Consider the following 23,974-nt stretch of genomic DNA (forward strand, 5'->3'; position numbering starts at 1 on the left):
TGGGTCAGATGGTTAGTTGGGGGGTTTCGCGAAGGCTTTCACACAGGGTTGGTCGCGTTGCCTCAAAGCACGTATGAATGCCTTAACCTTCAGTCAGCACTCGCTGAACCCACGGTGGTGTCAGAATTAATACAAACCGAACTTCTGAAAGGCTTTATGATCGGCCCTTTTGATGTACCCCCTTTTTCTGTCTGGAGGGTTAGTCCGTTGGGGCTAGCCACTGGGAAGTTTTCTAATAAAAGAAGGTTAATCTATGACCTCTCCGCGCCTTACTCTTCTAACATCCCTAGCATCAATGCACTGATCCCTTCCGATCAGTTCAGTATGAAATATTCCACTATCGATCAAGCCATACAGGCCATACTACAGCTGGGCAGGGGCACGTGGCTCTCCAAAGCTGACATTACCGACGCCTTCAAACTTCTCCCCATCAAGCAAGACCTGTGGCAGTGGCATGGTGTAAAATGGGCAGGCAAGTATTACTTTGCCACTAAACTCACCTTTGGAGCCAAAAGTAGCCCCTGGCTTTTTGATCAACTAGCCACGGCCTTACACTGGGCCTTACAACATGTCTCCAACTGTCACTACACTATCCACTATCTGGACGACTTCCTGTTGCTGAAACACCCTGGTCACAGTCCCTCTAATCTCAGGTCACTGCTGAGGCTGTTCAAGGAAGTTGGGGTCCCAATCGCACCCCATAAGACCGAAGGCCCGTCCACTCAGCTCACCTTCCTAGGCATCATCTTAGACACAGAGGAAATGCAAGCCAGGCTTCCCCAGGAGAAACTGGCTAGGATCCGTGAGGTTATCCAAAAAATTACAAAGTGCCACACAGTATCCAGGGTGGAGCTCCAAAGCCTCCTAGGCATGATGGCCTTTGCGATGAGGATCATTCCGCAAGGTAGGTCATTCATATCCAGACTCCTGGACTTACTTCCTTCAGTTTCCGGGCAGAGGCATGTCATTCGAATTGACAGCAAGGCAATGTCAGACCTGGCCATGTGGGGTCACTTCCTGAATAACTGGAACGGAATCTCGCTCTTTGTCCCCTCAGCCACGGAAACATCCCCCTCCGTGGTTTCTGACGCCTCAGCCGTCGGTTTCGCCGCTCTCCATGGCGCACACTGGCTGGCCAGTCCTTGGCCTCAGGACATACTGCTTATCCCGAATTTTCACGAAACTTCGGCCTTATTTGAGATCTATCCAATAGTAGCAGCCGCTGCCGTATGGGGTGATTCGTGGGTCAACTCCACTGTCCGCTTCAGATGCGATAACATGGCCACAGTAGACATCTTAAGGAAAGGGCGTTCTAAGTCCCCGCATATCATGCGTTTTGTCAGGAAGTTTGTCTTGATCGCTCTTCAGCACAATTTTCACTTTTGTGTTGAGCACATTGAGGGTACTAAAAACACAGCAGCTGACGCTCTGTCACGAGGTAACATGAAGCTGTTCTTTCAGGTACACCCAGAAGCAGACATCGTCGGGGTCCCAGTTCCTTCAACACAGTATCTCCAGATGGACTAACAGACTTCATCACAGTGGCAAATTCTTTAATCAGACAGTCCCTTGCACCCAGCACCAAACGGGCGTATGACGCAGCTCTAGCCTCTTTTTCCACGTTCATGCACAAACAAGGTCTCCCTGCCACAATTTCGGTTCGTTCCTCTCTTGCTTATGTCGGTTTCTGCCATTCTTCTCTTCACCTCTCCCACAACACCATCAAGCTTCACTTAGCAGGGTTACAACACCATAGATCCTTCTCACATCCCGACGCACTTTCTCTACTGTCCACTAACCCTATTAAGGCGGCACTCAAAGGCATCCTTGTCCTGTCACGTCCCAAACCACCCTCCCGTGCACCAGTCACTGGCGACCTTTTCCGATCCATGTCCTCACTCCTGGACACTCACCCGTTTGGTCCCAGACTCAGCACTGTCATCAAAGCAGCGATCTACTTGGCCTTCTACGGATTCTTGAGGCCGGGGGAGTTCACACGCTGCGGTCGAAGGTCACGGGGTCTTCTCCTGAGCCAACTATCACCGCACGGGGCAGGGTTTGCACTCACTCTGTCTTCCACCAAAACCTGTAGATGGGGAGCCACCATACGCTATTTCCCCACTTTTCACCAATGGTGTCCGGTCCTGGCCCTCACACAACTCCTTTCCACGTACCCTGGACAGCCAGCGCACAGCCCTCTTCTGCCGGTCAATGGGTCAGCACTCTCCTCTTCACAGTTCACCAAACACGTGCGGTCCCTTGTCAGAGTCCTGGGACACGAGCCTAGTGGCATTTCAGGTCACTCGTTTAGGATCGGAGCAGCCTCTGCAGCGTCTAAACACAATGCCCCTGCACACGTCATCAAGAAGTTGGGGCGCTGGAATTCTGGCTGTTTCGAGCGCTACGTCCCTGACCCGTCCACCGAGATGGCGGGGGTGTTTAAAGTGTTGGCTCTGTAAATTCAAATAAAACTCAGTTGTACCCTACCTCCGACTCTTTGCCCTCTATCAGGCATACCCACGGTCGCGGTAATTGGGCACACCTCATCCGCTAGTTTTCCCTCTTAGGTCCTCTAGATGGTCTCCTGTTTCCAGGTCGGTAAGTACGGTCAGTATTATACAGTTTGTACAGTTCCCACTTTAGGCTCTTGGAGCCATGACCACAAGTGTTAAGCCTAATTGGCTTTATTTGTGGGAGTGGCGTGGGGTATATAATCACCCCTCTCCCACACCTGGGGGCGTGTGTTACGTTGGCGTCACCCACCCAGCCCTCCCTCATTTCTCATAATTCCCACTAGGGTATGCCCTCTATCAGGCATACCCACGGTCGCGGTAATTGGGCACACCTCATCCGCTAGTTTTCCCTCTTAGGTCCTCTAGATGGTCTCCTGTTTCCAGGTCGGTAAGTACGGTCAGTATTATACAGTTTGTACAGTTCCCACTTTAGGCTCTTGGAGCCATGACCACAACTGTTTAATCCCCGCTGTCTAGCGCCACTGCTGTGGTCTTCCTTGTCAGCTTTGTTTACTTGGCTGCAGAGATAAAGTGCCTGTATACTCATGTCACTATTACAGCCAATCCAAAATCTCAGGCTATGTTCACAAGGCAATGTCCGTACAGAAAATCTGTGTGGACAATGCCCCTGAATGCAGAGCGCAGGCATAACATGCCGGCCCTAGGACCACTGGAAATGTGCCGCCTCATAGACAGCAATGTATTCCATGCGGAGTCCGCAGAAAGAATAGACATGTCCATTCCTTCTGAGGACACCGGAATTTTAATTTCTGGCATGAAAATCCTGCTATGTGCACAATGCAGCAGAATCCCATTGAATTCAAATGCAGAATTCCACACAGAAATTCTGGCATGTGAACATAGCCTCAGGGTTTCATGTCCTCTTTTGTTGAGATCGGCTGTTTTGTTGACATTGTAAAACATGTCAACTAGGCTGGCAGGGATGATCAGTGTAGAGGTGCTGGATGCAGTATGGAATAAACTGGTAAGTAGAGGTTTGTTTGTTTTCACACTAAAGCATTTCTGGTGCAGCAGCCTCCCAATCTATTCAATGGGATTTTGCTATGCAGTGCACCCTGCAGAGTTCCGCAGCAGACGTTTATTTTTTCATCAGAACCCACGTGTACTACATTGCTGTCAATGGTGGCGGCGCATGTCCTTGCAGTCCGAGTGGCGATGGATTTTATCATGGCTGAATTTATTATGACAGAAGTTTAAAACTCCGGTCCTAAAGAACAAGTACACCAGATTGGGATGCACCCAATTTATAAAGGGGTACAGATCCTAAATTTGATGCATCATTTATTGACCCCACTCCATGCTCTGAAATGTACTCATCTATGCGCTGGAGTAGATTTCTGGCATAGTTTACACTCATTTCTGACACTCATTTCATCCCACTGGGCCGAGGGAGATTGTGAGACACCACCAAGCCCAGATCACTATGGAACAATTCTAGAACAAATGACACCAGAAACACTTTTTATCTTTTAGATGCACGTTTTTATTAAAGAGCTTTATTTGCACTTTTTAATTATATTTTTATTAGGGCGATCTTACAGGGGCATTAGCCACATTACACCTGGACATGTACCCCAAAACAGAGGCCAGTCCAGTTACAAATAGTAGTAAATCACGTGGTAGCCACAGCTACTAATGCCCTTTTAAGAGTGTCCTTAGCAGTAGGCAGAGGTTTCATATTCTATTAAATAATGCAGCTTGTGACTCTTTCTCAGGTCCAGTACAGAGTAAACCTGAAGAAGAGCCACCGCCGGGTAATCCAGAGGAAGGCGAAGAAAAACCCCGGAGATTTCAATCTCAGGGGAAAAAATAATTCCTTCCTGACCCCACAAGTGGCGATCGGACATAACCCTGGATCACGTCTATCGTCTGCCTCCTGCTGCTGAGTGTGACTATTACCATCTCTATACAACACAATGGTACTTATACATCTCTATACAATACAATGATAATTATTCATCTCTATACAATACAATGCAATGATACTTCTACTCTATACGATACAGTGATACTTAGACATATTCAATAGATCCCCCTTAAAAGGGATCCCGCTTTCTCCATCTGTATCTTCAGCAGCTTCTTTCTTCAGCTAAATCTTCAGCCTCTTCAGCCACAACTCAGCAGCTCCAGCTGTGTCTCTTTCTTTTATGCAAGTACATCATTGTGATGTCACACAGTGTTGGTTTTGTGATGTCATGTCTTGCCAAGGATATCAAAGCAAACGGCAGCCATTTTGTTGGTCTTGTTATGAAATTGCTAATGCTAGCTACTGGCCTTAGATCATTTATTCTCCAGGAATGCAGATTTAACCTGTTGAATACCGGAACATTTTAATATTATTGTTTTTTTTTTTACCCTTGCCTTCTAGGAGCCAAAACTCTTTCATTTTATTTTTTGTCTACAAAGGTCTTTTTTATTGCAGAGCCCAATGTCCTTCATTTTACCACAAAATGGACTACCAAACCAAAAATGAATTATGTATGGGTGAAATTGTGGTGGCCCGGTACAGGAGTTGTACCCCTGTACCCTAGCTGCCCTGTCAGGCAGCCTCCCTGCAGTGTCCCCTGGGCCCCCTGCACCTGTTCCCCTTGTACAGTTATCTTTATGCTGTGTATTGTATATAAAAGTGTTATGTCTTTAAGAACCGTTGACATGTGATTAAACAAGTGTTGTGTGATTAAGGAATGTCCAGCGCCAAGTGCGGTAAAACGACCAGTACTTTATTGTAGAATCAGCGGATACAAACTTGCATCAGGCAGGAGCCGACACATTTCGGACCGTTACAGGTCCTTAGTCATGGCATAACACACAAGATAAAATCCAAACTTGAAATACTTTCTTAGGAACATCACATGTATCATGACATCACACTTAATAAAGACATGTGGAAAACATGGAAATGGAACAATGGATGTGTATGTACACATGAATTCAGGCAGAAAAAACCCACACAAAAAGTGAATACTATTATACAGCAACCCTACACAAAGTAATTAACAAAAAATAAATAAAAAATACGACTTTGGTTGTTTATTTAGCTGCTTGCTCTGCCTGTAGATGCCAGTATGTGGGATGTACTTCGAACCCCCTCAAAACCCGCATTAGACGTCACATATCAGATGCCAGAGGTGAATAATTTAATATATCAGCCTTGTCCCGACATTTTCCGGACCAACATAATGTGGATGTATCCACATTGTGCGTTAATGCAATTGAACGGGTCCGAAACAGTGTTCGAAGGCGCGATTTGAAATGTAAATTATTCAATAGAGAATCCTATTGGATTTTCATGTTAAACACAAGAGAGCCGAATGGAAGGAACTGGACACATGACCTGATATTGACCTATTGACGTGTCCATCTAATTTATCCTGCCCCCCTTATTTCTTTTTTATTTTATTTTTTTATTTTTTGTTTACTACTTTGTGTAGGGTTGCTGTATAATTGCATTCATTTTTTGTGGGGGGGGGGGGGGGGGGGGTTCTGCCTGAATTCATGTGTACATACACATCCATTGTTCCATTTCCATGTTTTCCACATGTCTTTATTAAGTGTGATGTCATGATACATGTGATGTTCCTAAGAAAGTATTTCAAGTTTGGATGTTATCTTGTGTGTTATGCCATGACTAAGGACCTGAAACGGTCCAAAACGCCTCGGCTCCTGCCTGATGCAAGTTTGTATCCGCTGATCCTACAATAAAGTACCTATCGTTTTACCGCAATTGGCGCTGGACATTCCTTTGTTATACCGTTGATCCAGTCCGGGGACGCTGCCGGCTAGCCCGTGCGCTGGTGCTGGAAACACGAGGGAGAGAGCTGTTCGCACACAGTGTTGCTTTACAGTGCCATGTGATTGTAACCCAGTGAGGTATCAGTGACCATGTGACCTTAGGGTGTCCTACGGGACCCCTCCCAGTCTCCCCCATATAAGCCCTGGGAGGAGTTAGCTCAGTCTCTTGATTTCCAGGTAAAGGGGTACTCCACTGCTCAGCGTTTGGGAAAAACTGTTCCGAACGCCGGAGCCAGCGCCGGGAGCTTGTGACATCATAGCCCCGCCCTCATGATGTCACACCCACCCCGCCCCCTCAATGCAAGTCTATGGGAGGGGGCATGGCAGCCGTCACGCCCCCTCCCATAGACTTGCATTGAGGGGGTGGGGCGTGACATCATGGGGGGCGAGGCTATTATGTCACAAGCTCCCGGCACCGGCTCCAGCATTCAAAACAGTTTGTTCCTAACGCTGAGCAGCGGAGTACCCCTTTATGTCTTTGCTGAGTTCCGGTGCAGTCAAGTCCTAAGAGTGTGTCTGGAGTACCGAGGAGGCCTCAAGTCAAACATGCAGCCATAAGTCTATAGGTTCACTACTCCCATGTCCCAGTCAAAGCCTGGTAAGCTACAAACGGGGTATAGTCAGTATCAGTCAAGTCAGTCAAAGTCAACCTGTCTTCAGTCAGCGTGGCCTGCATCAAAATTGTCCCAGACCACTACAAGTCCTAGCAAGCCCTAAGGTCACTGGTCACCTCCGTGGGCCTGACTAAACTGTATACACTATTCCACCTGTCTAACTCAGTAAAGCTGCTGTTGTTCCGTAACTTGGCATCGGAGTCATTATTGCCCCCGTGCCTAGCCCAGGATCCAGCTGTATACTTCCGGGTGGTATTGAGGATAAATCACGCCCTGGCATCACTAACAGAAGGGGTTAATGCCATCTGCCCCTAGGGTGCTAACCCCCTATTATTACCCCAGTACCCAACAACACAGGGGTACCGGGAAGAACCAGTACCAACAGGCCCGGAACGTCAAAAAATGGTGCTTCTGGGCCTAGGCTGTAACAGGTTGGTGTTTTTTAGGCTGAGGAGGGCCACAGTGTCACTGCTCTTACAGTAAAGAACTGCCGTCTGTGCTGATGTAGAAACCTTCTTCCCTCTAAACGTAGAGGCTGCCCCCTTGTTATAGATACAGTCCTGGGTATAAATAGATCATGGAGAGATCTCTGTACGGTCCCCTGATTTATTTATACATAGTAATGAGGTCGCCCCTAAGCCTTCTTTTTTCTAAACTAAATAACCCTAATTCTGATAATCTTTCTGGGTACTGTAGTCCTCCCATTCCCCGTATTACTCTGGTTTCCCGTCCAGCTGTTGCAAAATAAGAACTCCCTGTATTCCCGGACAGCCATTGACTGTCCATGCATGCTGGGAGTTTTGCGACAGCCGGAGGCACCCTGTTTGGGAAACAATGCCGTAGGGTATTTTTTGGTGGTGGAGGCAAGCGCTATGCTTGCATCTGGGTACACCCTTATAAAAATTAATTTATGCCTCATATGCACATGGTGCTCTCTCACTCTGGAGCCCTGTTGTATTTCCAGGCAACAGTTTAGGGCCACATATGGGGTATTTCCATACTTGGGAGAAAATGTGTTACAAATTTTGTGGGGCCTTTACCCCCTCTGAAAAGGTAAAGTTGGGGTCTACTCCAGCATGTTATTGTAAAAAAGAATTTATTTTTTTACACTACCATGCTGGTGTTGCTCAATACTTTTCATTTTCATAAGAGGTAAAAGGAAAAAAAACTAAATTTGTAACAATTTCTCTTGAGTACGGAAATACTCCATATGTGGATGTAAAATGGTCTGCGGTCACACAACAAGGCTCAGGAGTGAGAGCACATTATGTACATTTGAGGCCTAAACTGGTGATTTGCACACATGTGACCCCATTTTAAAAACCACAACCCTCACGGAACGTAACAAGTAAGCCTTAACACCCCACAGTTGTTTGAATTTTTTTTGTTAAATTTGGACATGAAAATGAAAAATTAGATTTATTTCAGTAAAATGTTGGTGTTACCCCAAGGTTTTCATTTTCACAAGGGGTAATAGGAAAAAGCCCCCCAAAATTTGTAGCAATATTGAGTATGGAAATATCCCATGTGTAGACGTAAAGTGCTCTTCGGCGCACTACAGTTCTCAAAAGTGCAATTGGGCTTTAGGAGAGAGGATGTGTCTGGAATTGAAGGCCATGTGTGTTTACAAAGCCCCCATACTGCCAGAACGGGGGACCCCCCCACCCCCCCCCCCCACACACACACGCACATGTGACCCCATTTTGGAAACTACACCCCTCACGGAATGTTAAAAGGGGTACAGTGAGCATTTACACCCCACAGGTGTCTGACAGTTTTTTGGAAGGGTGGTCCATGAAAATGAAAAATGTCCTCTTGGACTTTACAGGTGCTGTACTACAACACCAGAGATGAAAACTTAACATATAGGGATGAGCGAATCGACTTCGGATGCTTCATCGGAAGTAGATTCTTGTAAAACTTTGTTGTAATTCTGTAAAGAGCGGGAGCATAAGCTATTTCCTAATCATCAGATGGACCAGGCCCTTTATCCTATAGTATCCAGCCTTTTTATGTAGCATAAGCTATTTCCTAATCATCAGATGGACCGGGCCATTTATCCTATAGTATCAGCATTTTTATGTAGCATAAGCTATTTCCTAGTCATCAGATGGACCAGGTCCTTTATCCTATGGTATCCACCCTTTTTATGTAGCATAAGCTATTTCCTAATCATCAGATGGACCGGGCCATTTATCCTATAGTATCAGCATTTTTATGTAGCATAAGCTATTTCCTAGTCATCAGATGGACCAGGTCCTTTATCCTATGGTATCCACCCTTTTTATGTAGCATAAGCTAAAACTTTGTTGTAATTCTGTAAAGAGCGGGAGCATAAGCTATTTCCTAATCATCAGATGGACCAGGCCCTTTATCCTATAGTATCCAGCCTTTTTATGTAGCATAAGCTATTTCCTAATCATCAGATGGACCGGGCCATTTATCCTATAGTATCAGCATTTTTATGTAGCATAAGCTATTTCCTAGTCATCAGATGGACCAGGTCCTTTATCCTATGGTATCCACCCTTTTTATGTAGCATAAGCTATTTCCTAGTCATCAGATGGACCAGACCCTTTATACTATGGTATCCACCCTTTTTATGTAGCATAAGCTATTTCCTAGTCATCAGATGGAACGGGCCCTTTATCCTATAGTATCCACCCTTTTTATGTAGCAGAAGCTATTTCCTAGTCATCAGATGGACCAGGTCCCTTTGCTGGCTAGGATTTAGCAATCTCACATAGAGCAGGCTATTTCCTAGGCAGCAGAGGGACAAGGTCCTTTAGCTGGTTAGAGTCAGCCCTTGTTAAACGCTACTCTGAAAGTTAGATCTCATGCTATAAGACACACTTCTTCTAGGCGGATGATTGACCAGGTCCTTTATCCTATAATATCCACCCTTTTTATGTAGCATACGCTATTTCCTAGTCATCAGATGGACCGGGTCCTTTATCCTATAGTATCCAGCATTTTTATGTAGCATAAGCTAATTTCCAAGGCAGCAAATGGACCGGGTCCTTTATTATCTAGTCATTAGCTGGACCAGATCCTTTATTTCCGAATCATCAGATGGACCAGGTCCTTTATTTCCTAGTCATCAGATGGACCAGGTCCTTTATTTCTTAGTCATCAGATGGACCAGGTCCTTTATTTCCTAGTCATCAGATGGACCAGATCCTTTATTTCCTAGTCAACAGATGGACCAGGTCCTTTATTTCCTAGTCATCAGATGGACCAGGTCCTTTATTTCCTAGTCATCAGATGGACCAGGTCCTTTATTTCATAGTCATCAGATGGACCAGGTCCTTTATTTCCTAGTCATCAGATGAACCAGGTCCTTTATTTCATAGTCATCAGATGGACCAGGTCCTTTATTTCATAGTCATCAGATGGACCAGGTACTTTATTTCCTAGTCATCAGATAGACCAGGTCCTTTATTTCCTAGTCATCAGATGGGCCAGGTCCTTTATTTCCAAGTCATCAGATGGATCAGGTCCTTTATTTCCTAGTCATTAGATGGACCAGGTCCTTTATTTCCTAGTCATTAGATGGACCAGGTCCTTTATTTCCTAGTCATCAGATGGACCAGGTCCTTTAATTCCTAGTCATCAGATGGACCCGATCCTTTATTTTCTAGTCATCAGATGGACCAGGTCCTTTATTTTCTAGTCATCAGATTGACCAGGTCCTTTATTTCCTAGTCATCAGATGGACCAGGTCCTTTATTTCCTAGTCATCAGATGGACCAGGTCCTTTATTTCCTAGTCATCAGATAGACCAGGTCCTTAATTTCCTAGTCATCAGATGGACCAGGTCCTTAATTTCCTAGTCATCAGATGGACCAGGTCCTTTATTTCCTAGTCATCAGATGGACCAGGTCCTTTATTTCCTTGTCATTAGATGGTCCAGGTCCTTTAATTCCTAGTCATTAGATGGACCAGGTCCTTTATTACCTATTCATCAGATGGACCAGGTCCCTTTGCTGGCTAGGATTTAGCAATCTCACATAGAGCAGGCTATTTCCTAGGCAGCAGAGGGACCAGGTCCTTTAGCTGCCTAGGATTTAGACTCTACCATGTGACACGTAATGTGACCAGAAGTGAGGCATCAAGCGCGGTGCGCACAGTGTCATAAAACAGGAAGTGTGGCATAACATTACTAGTGAATAAGCTAGATATGGGGCAAGGTGAGTTAATGCAGTGCTGATGGAAATGGGGCCATATAGAAGGCAACCCTAACAGGACTACAAGAGTCTAATACCGGACTGAATGACCAATACTTAACAACAGATGTGCTACCTTACGATGTAAAAAAAAGAAAAAAAAGAAAATATATATATATATTTTTTTTTAATCCACGCACCAATAGATCACAGCACAGAAGCTCCAAACTCCAATATATAAAGCAAGCTGTAGTCTTTTATTAGTTACCAGCAGTGCAATGTTTCGGCTATATGTTAGCCTTTGTCAGGCATGAATAACAAGTGAACATAGTGCGCATATATATATATATATATATATATATATATATATATATATATATATATGGTACAAACATTTCTGATTGGTACAAATACAGGTGTAGGTGCTTCATCATTAAAAAGCCACATCCCCCAAAACATTCTCATTGGTCCATTTAGACTTGTGTTTATGTAGTCATAGCAACCATAGTGGTTTATCCACAAAACACTAAAATACAGCATCAATTATAAAGTGCTAAACATCCTAAAGTGTCCAGTGCTATAACTATGACAGGAGATATCTAGAAAGCTGATCTGTGCCCTTGATGTCCATAACGGCGATTCACCAGCATTGCAAGCTTCTCTGTTTTTAAACATTCACACAGCGCTTGCGCGCGTGTGATGTCATTTACTTCTTCCTCTGTTCGGAGGAACTATGCCAGTGCCCTCACTAGCCCATGGCTGCATATTGCGCACGCGTCAGTTCTTTATCTCTTTACGAACTGACTGCTTCCTGTCCATGCGCATCAATAACTGACTTGTGCTATGGATCTAGGAGCATTCCTGCATATGCGCATGCGCATCGATGTCACATATATATTGTGTATTGCGATGCGATTATTATGCAAAATATACAAAATTGCATATACATATACAAAATTGCTAAATAAAATCATCTTTATTATTACTGCTAAATAATAATGACTTGCAATTGTGGTGAACCGCTGTTTTACAATAAATCTTATAAGACAGTCATTTATTACATTACATACATATATAGAAATTGAACATCGGGAGCAGGTCAGCGAAGTCTAGATGTCATCATTCACCAGTGTCTTTGAGTAAAAGAAAGTGTATCGTGCTATAAATTAACCTACAAAAAATGAGAATAAAATACCAATTAATAATATATTATTGCACCGAGCAGTAAATAGAGAAAAGCATGAAAATAAAATGAAAAATGAATAAATGAAAAATAAAGATTGAAAAAATGAAGAAATAAAAAACAAAGAATAATAAATAAAAAATATACCGTATTTATGCACCATCATTTTACCAAGGATATTTGGGTAAAAAAAGTTTTCCTGCCTTTCCTGGGGTCTAGAGCCCTGCTGCAGCCGCTTCTCTCCGGCTGGCTATCTGCGCCGCTGCCCGTTCTCTCCCCCTGACTATCGGTGCCGGCGCCCCATTGCCGGCGCCGATAGCCAGGGGGAGAGAAGCGGTGTCGGCAATGGGGCAGCGGCGCAGATAGCCAGGGGGAGAGAAGGGGCAGCGGCACCTGTTGCCTCCCCCATCCCGGGTTGTATAATTACCTGTTCCTGGGGTCGGGTCCACGCTGCTTCAGGCCTCCGGTGTGCGTCCCCTGCGTCGTTGCTATGCACTGCACGGCGCAATGACGAATGACGTCATTGCGCCGCGCCGTGCAGTGCATAGCAACGACGCATGGGACATACACCGGAGGCCTGAAGCAGCGCGGACCCGACCACGGCAACAGGTAATTATACAACCGGGGATGGGGGAGGCAACGGGGCAGCGGCGCCGGCAGTGGGTGCCGCTTCCCGTTCTCTCCCCGTTTGTCGGCGCCGCTGCCCCATTGCCGGCGCCGCTTCTCTCTCAATGGGGCAGCAGCACCGGTAGCCAGGGGGAGAGAACGGGCAGCGGCACCGATAGCCAGGGGGAGAGAAGGGCCGGCAGGGCTCTAGACCCCAGGACAGGCAGGGGCAGAGCAGTCGGCAGCGACGACAGGTCTCTGCACCTGCAAAGCCGCTGCAGTTCATTGATTTAAAGCGCCCGCATTAAATCATTGAACTGCAGCGGCTTAGGCTAATAATTTTAGCCTAAAAAGTGCGTGTTATACGCTGATAAAGACGGTACTAAATAAAAATATACTAAATTAAAAATTTATAAAAAATAAACAATAAAAAGTAAAAAATTAAAAATAAATAAAAAATAATGATAAAAAATAGAAAATAAAAAATAAATAATAAAAATTTAAATATGAAAAATAAACAAAACAGATGAAAAAATTGATAGTTGAAAAAAAGAAGAAGGAAAAGAAAGAGGAGGGAGGGGAGGGGGAAAAAAAGAGAAAGAAAAAGGGGGTGGGAAAAAAGAAAATAGAGAAAAAAGGAAAAAAGGAGAGAAAATGAGTGACAAAAAAAAGGAAAAAAGAAGAATGAAAAATTAAAGAAAGGGGACAGGAAAAAAGGATATCTTGGAAAGTTACATAAATGGTTTCAGGCTAAAATCCATATTAAGCCCCTTAGGGTGCAAAGTACCTAATCTGTGGATCCATCTTAACTCTTTTTGTCTCAATAGATTTTCACGATCCCCGCCCAAACGCATTGGGGGTATATGATCGATTACTCTGAACCTTAGCTGGCTGATGTTGTGCCCTGCCTCTATAAAATGTTTAGGTAACAGTAAGTCCATTTTACGTGTTCTGATTGAGGACTTATGTCCATTTAATCTTATGTGTACTTCATTTGTGGTTTCCCCTCTATAATACAGTCCACATGGGCACTGTATCATATAGATCACGAAACTAGACCGACAAGTATATCTACCTTGTATCTTGATGGGTTGACCAGAATGTGGGTGATTAAAGGTTTCCCCCTTTCTAATGCTGTTGCAATGACTGCACCCAAACACGGAAAATTACCTGGTCATAATTGTGCAAGTATGGTTTGTTGTCCTTGTTGGCCCCTTAAACTACCAATGTCTGATCTAATGAGGCGATCTTTTAGATTTCTGCCCTTGCGGTTAGCAATGATAGGGAACTCACCTGTGTCAGTAGTTTTATCTATTAGATCCCAATTATTTCGTAAAATTTTCCGCTATCTTCTGGCTATTACAACTGTATGTGGACACAAATGGAATTCTGTTAGTCACCTTCTTAGGATGTTTTGTCAACAATGTGGACCTCTCTATCGTGTCTAATCTATTTCTATGATGATTGAGCAAAGTTTGTGGATACCCCCTCTGTCTGAATTTTACATTCATCTCGCTCTCTGTCAGCGGGACCCGGAGCGCTCACGGTGTGCTTCTGTCTGTAGCGCTCCGGTCGGCATTGCTGACCACGAGCGCTGCTCCTTGGTCACCGGAGGGGACGCGATCCGAGGCACGGCTCGTGCCCGCCCCCGGATCGCGCCCCATGTCACTCACCTCTCGCCCCCGTCTGTTTCCTCCCGGCATGCGCGGCCCCGCTCCCTAGGGCGCGCGCGCCGGCTTGCTAAAATTTAAAGGGCCAGTGCACCACTAATTGGTGCCTGGCCCAATCACTCCATAACATATAAAAACCCACTTCCCCTTCCTCTCCTTGCCGGATCTTGTTGCCTTGTGCCCTGAGAAAGCGTTATAGTGTGTTCTAAACCTGTGTACCCAGACCTTCTGCTGTTGCCCCTGACTACGAACCTCGCTGCCTGCCCTGACCTTCTGCTACGTCTGACCTCGCCTCTGTCTAGTCCTTGTGTACCGCGCCAGTCTCAGCTGTCAGAGAGGTCGAGTCGCTACTGGGGAACCAGGCCTGGTAGTTACTGCCGCAAGTCCATCCTGCTTTGTGGCAGGCTCTGGTGAACACCAGGTACTACTTAGAACCGATTACCCAGTACAGCCCATGTCATGGCCTCTCTGGCACAGAGAATCCACCTCCAGTGTCTTCACCAGCCGCTAGTCCGGACCCTGACAACAACTTTCCAATTGTTTTTTACTTTTTATTTTTTATTGTTGATTTTTTATTTTTTTATTTTTAATATTTTATTTTTTATTTTTCATTTAGTATATTTTTATTTAGTATATTTTTAATAATTTTTTATTTATAATTCTTTGTTTTTTATTTCTTCATTTTTTCGATCTTTGTTTTTCATTTATTAATTTTTCCTTTTATTTTCATGCTTTTCTCTATTTACGGCTCGGTGCAATAATATATTATTAATTGGTATTTTATTCTCATTTTTTGTAGGTTAATTTATAGCACGAAACACTTTCTTTTACACAAAGACATTGGTGAATAATGACATCTAGACTTCGCTGACCTGCTCCCGATGTTCAATTTCTATATATGTATGTAATGTAATAAACGACTGTCTTATAAGACTTATTGTAAAACAGCGGTTCAACACAATTGCAAGTCATTATTATTTTGCAGTAATAATAAAGATGATTTTCATCGATGCGCATGCGCATATGCACGAATGCTCCTAGATCCATAGCGCAAGTCAGTTGTTGATGCGCATGGACAGGAAGCAGTCAGTTCATAAAGAGATAAAGAACTGCCGCATGCGCAATATGCAGCCATGGGCTAGTGAGGGCACTGACATAGTTCCTCCGAACAGGAGGAGGAAGTAAGTGACATCACACGCGCGCAAGGGCTGTGGGACTGTTTACAATCAGAGAAGCTTGCAATGCTGGTTAATCGGCGTTATGGACATCAAGGGCACAGGTCAGCTTTCTAGATATCTCCTGTCATAGTTATAGCACTGGACACTTTAGGATGTTTAGCACTTTATAATTGATGCTGTATTTTTGTGTTTTGTGGATAAACCACTATGGTCGCTATGACTACATAAACACATGTCTAAACGGACCAATGAGAATGTTTTGGGGAATGTGGCTTTTTAATGATGAAGCACCTACACCAGTATTTGTACCAATCAGAAATGTTTGTACTATATATATATATATATATATATATATATATATATGCACTATGTTCACTTGTTATTCATGCCTGACAAAGGCTAACATATAGCCGAAATTTTGCACTGCTGGTAACTAATAAAAGACTACAGCTTGCTTTATATATTGGAGTTTGCTGCTTCTGTGCTGTGATCTATTGGTGCGTGGATGTCGATACACTGGACTGGTTATCCGGACGATCACCTGCACTAACAGCTGGGTCCCGATGCTGTTCTCCTTCTGCTCCTTTCCACATATATATATATATATATATATATATATATATATATATATATATATATATATATTTTTTTTTTTTTTTTTTTTAAGTGAAAAAATTATTAATAATTTTATCACGGGAAAGGTTTTAAAATAAAACAAACCCAACCATATATACAAATATAACCACCTTTTCATGTGGCTCCTCTAACGTGAATAGACATAAATAATATATGATAATCAACCATAATAATTTGGACAAAAACACCAGTATGCACATCAGAAACCATCCTACGTATAAATTACACAAAAGTGATAGAAGATGCATTTTCCAGATGCGTCAAAAAGACGCATCTCAATAGGTGATCTGTGGCCCGAGGGCCCCCGCTCCCCAGGGGACCGAACCACGTAACGCGGTCCGATCAACAAGGGACCCGGACACTGGAGTCGCTAGGAATAACCAAAACATGAAAGTATAATTCTCAAATACGAGCATATATTGTTACATGTAACAATAAAAATTAATAAAAAATAATATAATAAAATGATAATGTGTAAAGCCCCCAAAATGCATACACCCAAATGCATATATGTATATATATATATATGATGGTTCCTGATGTGCATACTGGTGGTTTTGTCGAAATTATTATGGTTGATTATCATATATTATTTATGTCTATTCACGTTAGAGGAGCCACATGAGAAGGTGGTTATATTTGTAGATATGGTTGGCTTTGTTTTATTTTAAAACCTTTCCCATGATAAAATGATTAATCATTTTAGGTATCACTTAAACTATGTAATATATATATATATATATATATATAAACTGTTGCTGTATATATATATATATATATATATATATATGTATATATATATATATATATATATATATATATATATATATTATATATTTATTTATATGTATACAGTCATGGCCGTAAATGTTGGCACCCCTGAAATTTTTCAAGAAAATTATGTATTTCTCACAGAAAAGGATTGCAGTAACACATGTTTTGCAATACACGTGTTTATTGCCTTTGTGTGTATTGGAACGAAACCAAAAAGGGAGGAAAAAAAGCAAATTGGACATAATGTCACACCAAACTCCAAAAATGGGCTGGACAAAATTATTGGCACCCTTAACTTAATATTTGGTTGCACACCCTTTGGAAAAAATAACTGAAATCAATTGCTTCCTGTAACCATCAATAAGCTTCTTACACCTCTCAGCCGGAATGTTGGACCACTCTTCCTTTGCAAACATCTCCAGGTCTCTCTTATTGGAAGGGCGCATTTTCCCAACAACAATTTTAAGATCTCTCCACAGGTGTTCAATGGGATTTAGATCTGGACTCATTGCTGGCCACTTGAGAACTCTCCAGCGCTTTGTTACCTTCCATTTTTGGGTGCTTTTTGACGTATGTTTGGGGTAATTGTCCTGCTGGAAGACCCAAGATCTCGGACGCAAACCCAGCTTTCTGACACTCGGCTGTACAGTGCGACCCAAAATCCGTTGGTAATCCTCAGATTTCATGATGCCAGAGGCAGCAAAACAACCCCAAAACATCATTGAACCTCCACCATATTTCATTGTAGGTACTGTGTTCTTTTCTTTGTAGATCTCATTCCGTTTTCGGTAAACAGTAGAATGATGTGCTTTACCAAAAAGTTCTACCTTGGTCTCCTCTCTCCACAAGACATTTTTCCAGAAGGATTTTGGCTTACTCAAGTTCATTTTGGCAAAATGTAGTCTTGCTTCTTTATGTCTCTGTGTCAGCAGTGGGGTCCTCCTGGGTCTCCTGCCATAGCGTTTCATTTCATTTCAATGTCGACGGATAGTTCCTGCTGACACTGATGCTCCCTGAGTCTGCAGGACAGCTTGAATATCTTTGGAACTTGTTTGGGGCGGCTTATCCACCATCTGAACTATCCTGCGTTGACACCTTTCATCAATTTTTCTCTTCTGTCCACGCCCAGGGAGATTAGCATCAGTGCCATGGGTTGCAAACTTCTTGATAATGTTGCGCACTTTGGACAAAGGCAAATCTAGATCTCTGGAGATGGACTTGTAAACTTGAGATTGTTGATATTTTTCCACAATTTTGGTTTTCAAGTCCTCAGACAGTTCTTCTCCTCTTTCTGTTGTCCATGCTTAGTGTGGCACACATACACACAATGCAAAGACTAAGTCAACTTATCTCCTTTTTATCTGCTTTCAGGTGTGATTTTTACATTGCCCACACTTGTTACTTGCCCCAGGTGAGTTTAAAGGAGCATCACATGCATGAACAATCTTATTTTTCCACAATTTTGGAAGGGTGCTAATAATTTTGTCCAGCCCATTTTTGGAGTTTGGTGTGACATTATGTCCAATTTGCTTTTTTTCCTCCCTTTTTGGGTTAAGTTCCAATACACACAAAGGGAATAAACATGTGTATAGCAAAACACTTGTTAGGCTAAGTTTCTACTTGTTTTTATTCCTGCATTTTTTGGGTTGAAAAAAAAAGCCTGAAAAAACGGCAGTGCAATTTCCTGCATCTGGCGTTTTTTCTGCCGTTTTTTCTGGCATTTTTTCATTTGTGTGGAAATTGCGCCTTGGCATTTTTTTTGGATACCTAAAATTTGTTGGGTACCAAAAGAAAAAAAGGATGCAGTATCTGCATCTACAGGCAGAGCAAGCAGCTAAATAAACAACCAAAGTTGTATTTTTAAATAAAAAAATCTTTGTTTGTTTATTACTTTGTGTAGGGCTGCTGTATAATTGCATTCATTTTTTGTGTGGGTTTTTTCTGCCTGAATTCATGTGTACATACACATCCATTGTTCCATTTCCATGTTTTCCACATGTCATTATTAAGTGTGATGTCATGATACATGTGATGTTCCTAAGAAAGCATTTCAAGTTTGGATTTTATCTTGTGTGTTATGCCATGACTAAGGACCTGTAACGGTCCGAAACGCCTCGGCTCCTGCCTGATGCAAGTTTGTATCCGCTGATCCTACAATAAAGTACTTGTCATTTTACCGCACTTTGCGCTGGACATTCCTTTGTTATACCGTTGATCCGGTCCGGGGAAGCTGCCGGCTAGGGAGAGGGAGAGAGCTGTCCACACACAGTGTTGCTTTACAGTGCCATGTGATTGTAACCCAGTGAGGTATCAGTGACCATGTGACCTATGGGACCCATCCCAGTCTCCCTTATATAAGCCCTGGGAGGAGTTAGCTCAGTCTCTTGTCAGTTAAAGGTGTACTCCGCTGCTCAGCGTTTGGGACAAACTGTTCCGAACCCCGGAGCCAGCACCGGGAGCTTGTGAAATCATAGCCCCGCCCCTCATGATGTCACGCCCCGCCCCCTCAATGCAAGTCTATGGAGGGGGCATGACAGCCGTCACGCCCCCTCCAATAGACTTGCATTGAGGGGGTGGGGTGTGACATCATAAGGGGCCAGGGCTATGACGTCACAAGCTCCCGGCGACGGCTCCAGCGTTTGATCCTAACGCTGAGCAGCGGAGTACCCCTTTAAGTTTTTGCTGAGGTCCGGTGCAATCAAGTCCTAAGAGTCGCAGGGAAAAACCAAAACGTGAAAGTATATTTCTCAAATACTAGCATATATTGTGACATGTAACAATAAAAATGAATAAAAAATAATATAATAAAATAATGTGTAAAGCCCCCAAAATGCGCACACCCAAATGCCTATATATATATATATATATATACATACATATACAGGATGGTTCCTGATGTGCATACTGGTGTTTTTGTCCAAATTATTATGGTTGATTTTCATATATTATTTATGTCTATTCACGTTAGAGGAGCCACATGAGAAGGTAGTTATATTTGTATATATGGTTGGGTTTGTTTTATTTTAAAATCTTTCCCATGATAAAATGATTAATCATTTTTAGGTATCACTTAAAATATATTATATATATATATATATATATATATATATATATATATATATATATATATATATATATATATATATATATATATATATATATATATATATATATATATATATATATATTGTAAGGATTCCTCCTTGGGGATTAGCTCCGGGATCGTCCTGGACACTGCCACGGGACACGTTTCCACTCAATAAACCCGCAGACAACGGTTATTCATGCAAGCCTGGCACCTTGCCAGCTTTTTTTTAGACAGGTTGCAGGTAAAACAAAACATAACTCAGGAACAAACCAAAGTCCTAGACCGTCTGGTCACTGACTACACATATCAGCATGCCCTGACTACTATCTGGCGAGCTACCCTCAGCCAGCATAAAACATGTGCCCCTGCAACCTGTTACTCACAGTTCACACCACTTCTTCACGTCTTGGACCACTCACAGTTCGCTGTGTGTTTCCTCAACAGGGTCCGTGCGTCTCCCCCTACAGTGACATGCTGTTACCCAGGGAGAGACCCAACTATTCTGTTTCTTTTCCTTTTAAACACACTTTCCCTTCCTGATACCTCATTAATCAGGCCATAGGTGGAGCATTCAGCAGAGTTAGCAAGGGAAATACACCCTTTCCTTGCCACACTGCCACATATCCCCCCCCCCCCCTCTGCTCAGACCACCGGGAAGGAGCACTTGTATTCAAAAGGCAGTCCAACTGCCTTTCCTTTTCCTTGAACAACTACGTCCAACAGGTTTTGAGGCACTTGGCTGCCTTCATCAGTAGATTTTATCTGCACCACTTCAATGGTGCACCCTTCTTTCATTCGTACTTTCCTCAGCCGCCAAGCACAAGACTTTTGGTCATCTTTGACAAATTCCTTGTAAAAAGCTCCCTTCATGTCACACCTTTCCAACACCAGGTTCTTCATCTTGGTCTGTGCAGTGCTCTGGACACTAGGTGCGGACAAGGCAGATGCTCCAGGCCATTGTCTTCTTCTGTCACTGGTATGACCATCGCCGAACTTTGCTGGTCGCCAACCGAGCCTGTATCACCCATTTGCAGGACTTCTAAGACATCCTCCACAATTTCAGGAGGCTTCCCTTTAATGCATCTGTCCATGTTCTCCTTGAGACGGACTCTTCTCCAAATTCTACTTCTGCGGACTTTCTTCCAGTGTTTTCTGGAACTAATCCAGTGCCTCTCAGGGTTTCTACCACGACCCAGTCTTCTATCACAGTGACCTCTTTTTAAGGACTCTGCTTTCTTATTAGCCCTTTCTTTAGGGACACCGACCTTCACAGACTCATTTTTAGGCTGAGAACTCTTGACTCCTTTAGCCAGTTTTTCACCTGCACCTTCAGATGTGTCACTGACTTTACTTGCAGCTTCTGCAGTTATCTCTGGTTTAACTTCTACCTCAGAGAACTTCTCTGCCTCAGAATTTTCACCATGCAATGTCAATATCTCTGCAGCTTCAGAGGACTTCCCATATGGTTTCACCTCAGTCTCAGCTTCAGAGGACCTTTCATATGGCTTCTTCTCATGGTCTTCAGACTCTACTGTTTCTTCCGTCCATTGTTCAGACTCCGCCTTTTTTAGAGAAAGCATCTCTGTCTCCAGTAGCTTTTGCCCCACAAGCAGTTTTTCTTCTTTTACACGGACGGCTGTGGCTTTGGCCTCAGTTTCCATCTGAGACACTTTTAACCTCTCGTTAGCCAGTTCTACTATAGCTTGGTCACGGCTTTCTTTTAGGACCTTCATGTCCCCTTCCAGCTTTAAACATTTCTGCTGCTCACTCTTGAGCTTTCCAGCAATTCTGTCAAGTTTTTGACAGTATCCTCCAGAGACAGCAGTTGTTCTCTCATCTGCTCATTGTCTTTATTCAGTTGCGCCATCTTGGACACTTTCTGCTCATAGACTTTTAGCTGAGCCTCTTGTTCAGAGAGCTGAGTACCCAGTGAATCCAAGGCAGCTGCGCGAGACTTAATGTGCATTTCGTTCTGCGCCTCCAGGCTCTGCACCTTGTGAGCCATTACCACTTTCTCTTTCTCCAGCTCTTCCATACCTACCAACCTAGCCTTGTGATGACTTTGTAGAGCCAGATATGCCCCACACAGGACATTCACTTCTTCATCCTTGAATGAGATCTGCTTGGCCAGAATCTCCAATTCTCTCTCCTTGCTGGTCATAAGACCCTGGGAGCGGGACAGTTCATTCTGCAGAGCCGCAAACTCACTTTTGTGGCGCTCCATATCTTTCTGCAGCTGAAGCGTCGCTTCCTGCTCTTTATTCAAGTCTGCAAGCATTTTTCTTTCTCCTCTGTCAGATGATGAACCACTTCTTCCTTTTGAAACAATTTAGCAGAAACCATCTGTAAGGTTTCTTCAAGGTACTGGATCTGCTCCCTTTTTTTACCAAGACCAGCGCGTTTTTTCCGAGATCTCTTACTTACAGTGGTCTCCTTACTCTCGCTGCAGGACCTTGAGACATTCTCTTGTCCTCTGACAGTCACCTGTCCTTGGCCTGTCTCTTCCTTCAAGCCAACTTGTTCAGACTCTTCTCCCCCTTTAGGTGTAGTCTCCCCCTTTTCAAGGGTCTTGGCCACTTGGGCTTCAGGGTAGTTCCTGGACAGTCTCTCTGGACTGTCTCTCTGCTCACTGGCAGACTTCTCTTTCACTTCAACACTGTCTCTCTGCTGCCCAGCAGAAAGGTCTAGGGCTCCTGGGTCTGCAACAACATCTGATCCAGTGGTTCGACCTTCATGGTCACGATCCATCTCTGGTCCAGACATCACATCTCCTTCACTCAGGACTCTGGCTGTGACAGTAAGCGCAGCACCCAGCTCCACATGTACTCTCTTCAGTACTTCTGCATTATCCACAGACATCTCTGTAGCTTCTTTTCCAGTCACCTCTTCCAGATGACCGCGCAATTTCAACTCCTCTTTTGGCTCATCTTTATTCACAAGGTTAAGCATAGCTTCCTCTTTTCCAGTCTCATTCACTTCCAGGTGACAGCGCAACTCTAGCCCCACCTTGGGCTCATCTTCAGATGGCGGATGGAACCCATGTTCCTGTACCTGATCCGTTTCTGGTTTCACTGAAGGTTCTGTTTCAGCCAGAGGCACACTTGTCACTTGAGTCGCTGGATCCTCATGGACTTGACTCACGGTCTGGTCTTCAGCTCCCCCAGCAGTCTGGCAGACCCCTATCTGACCTACATCTAGTGACTGCTGACACTCCCCGTCCTCAGCCTCTGCTGAGTAACTCTCCACTAGTGTGTGGTGCAAGTCACGTGTTGTGGGCCTATCAGGTTTACCTGCTCTAGTCACCTGACAGTCTTCCCATAATTGCTGAAAAAATTGAAAATCCGTCCCCAGGACTACATCATACTCCAAAGAGGGCTCTATTGCAACATTAACCATTTTATAACCCCAAATACCAGCCTGCATAGACATTATAGCGGGGTCTGGCTTTCTGCTGCTGGACTTTACCAGACTTATTACACATCTAGGGTCTAACAAAACCGTCATCTTTTTACCTTCTATTGCCAGCTCACACAGGTTTTCTTTTGTCCTGTCAGAGGTGGCAGCAGTTCTCTTTGCATCTGAACACAACATAAGTTTTTCAACAAAAACATTATCAGATTGCACATGTTCAAAATTTACAGGACAGTTCATAGCACTAGGACCTAACTCAGGCAAAGTGTGTTTTGTTACATTTTCTCCCAGTCCTGCATTTAACATTTTCTGTTCACCAGAT

The sequence above is a fragment of the Hyla sarda genome, chromosome 3 (assembly GCF_029499605.1).
Source record: "Hyla sarda isolate aHylSar1 chromosome 3, aHylSar1.hap1, whole genome shotgun sequence".
Taxonomy (NCBI): domain Eukaryota; kingdom Metazoa; phylum Chordata; class Amphibia; order Anura; family Hylidae; genus Hyla; species Hyla sarda.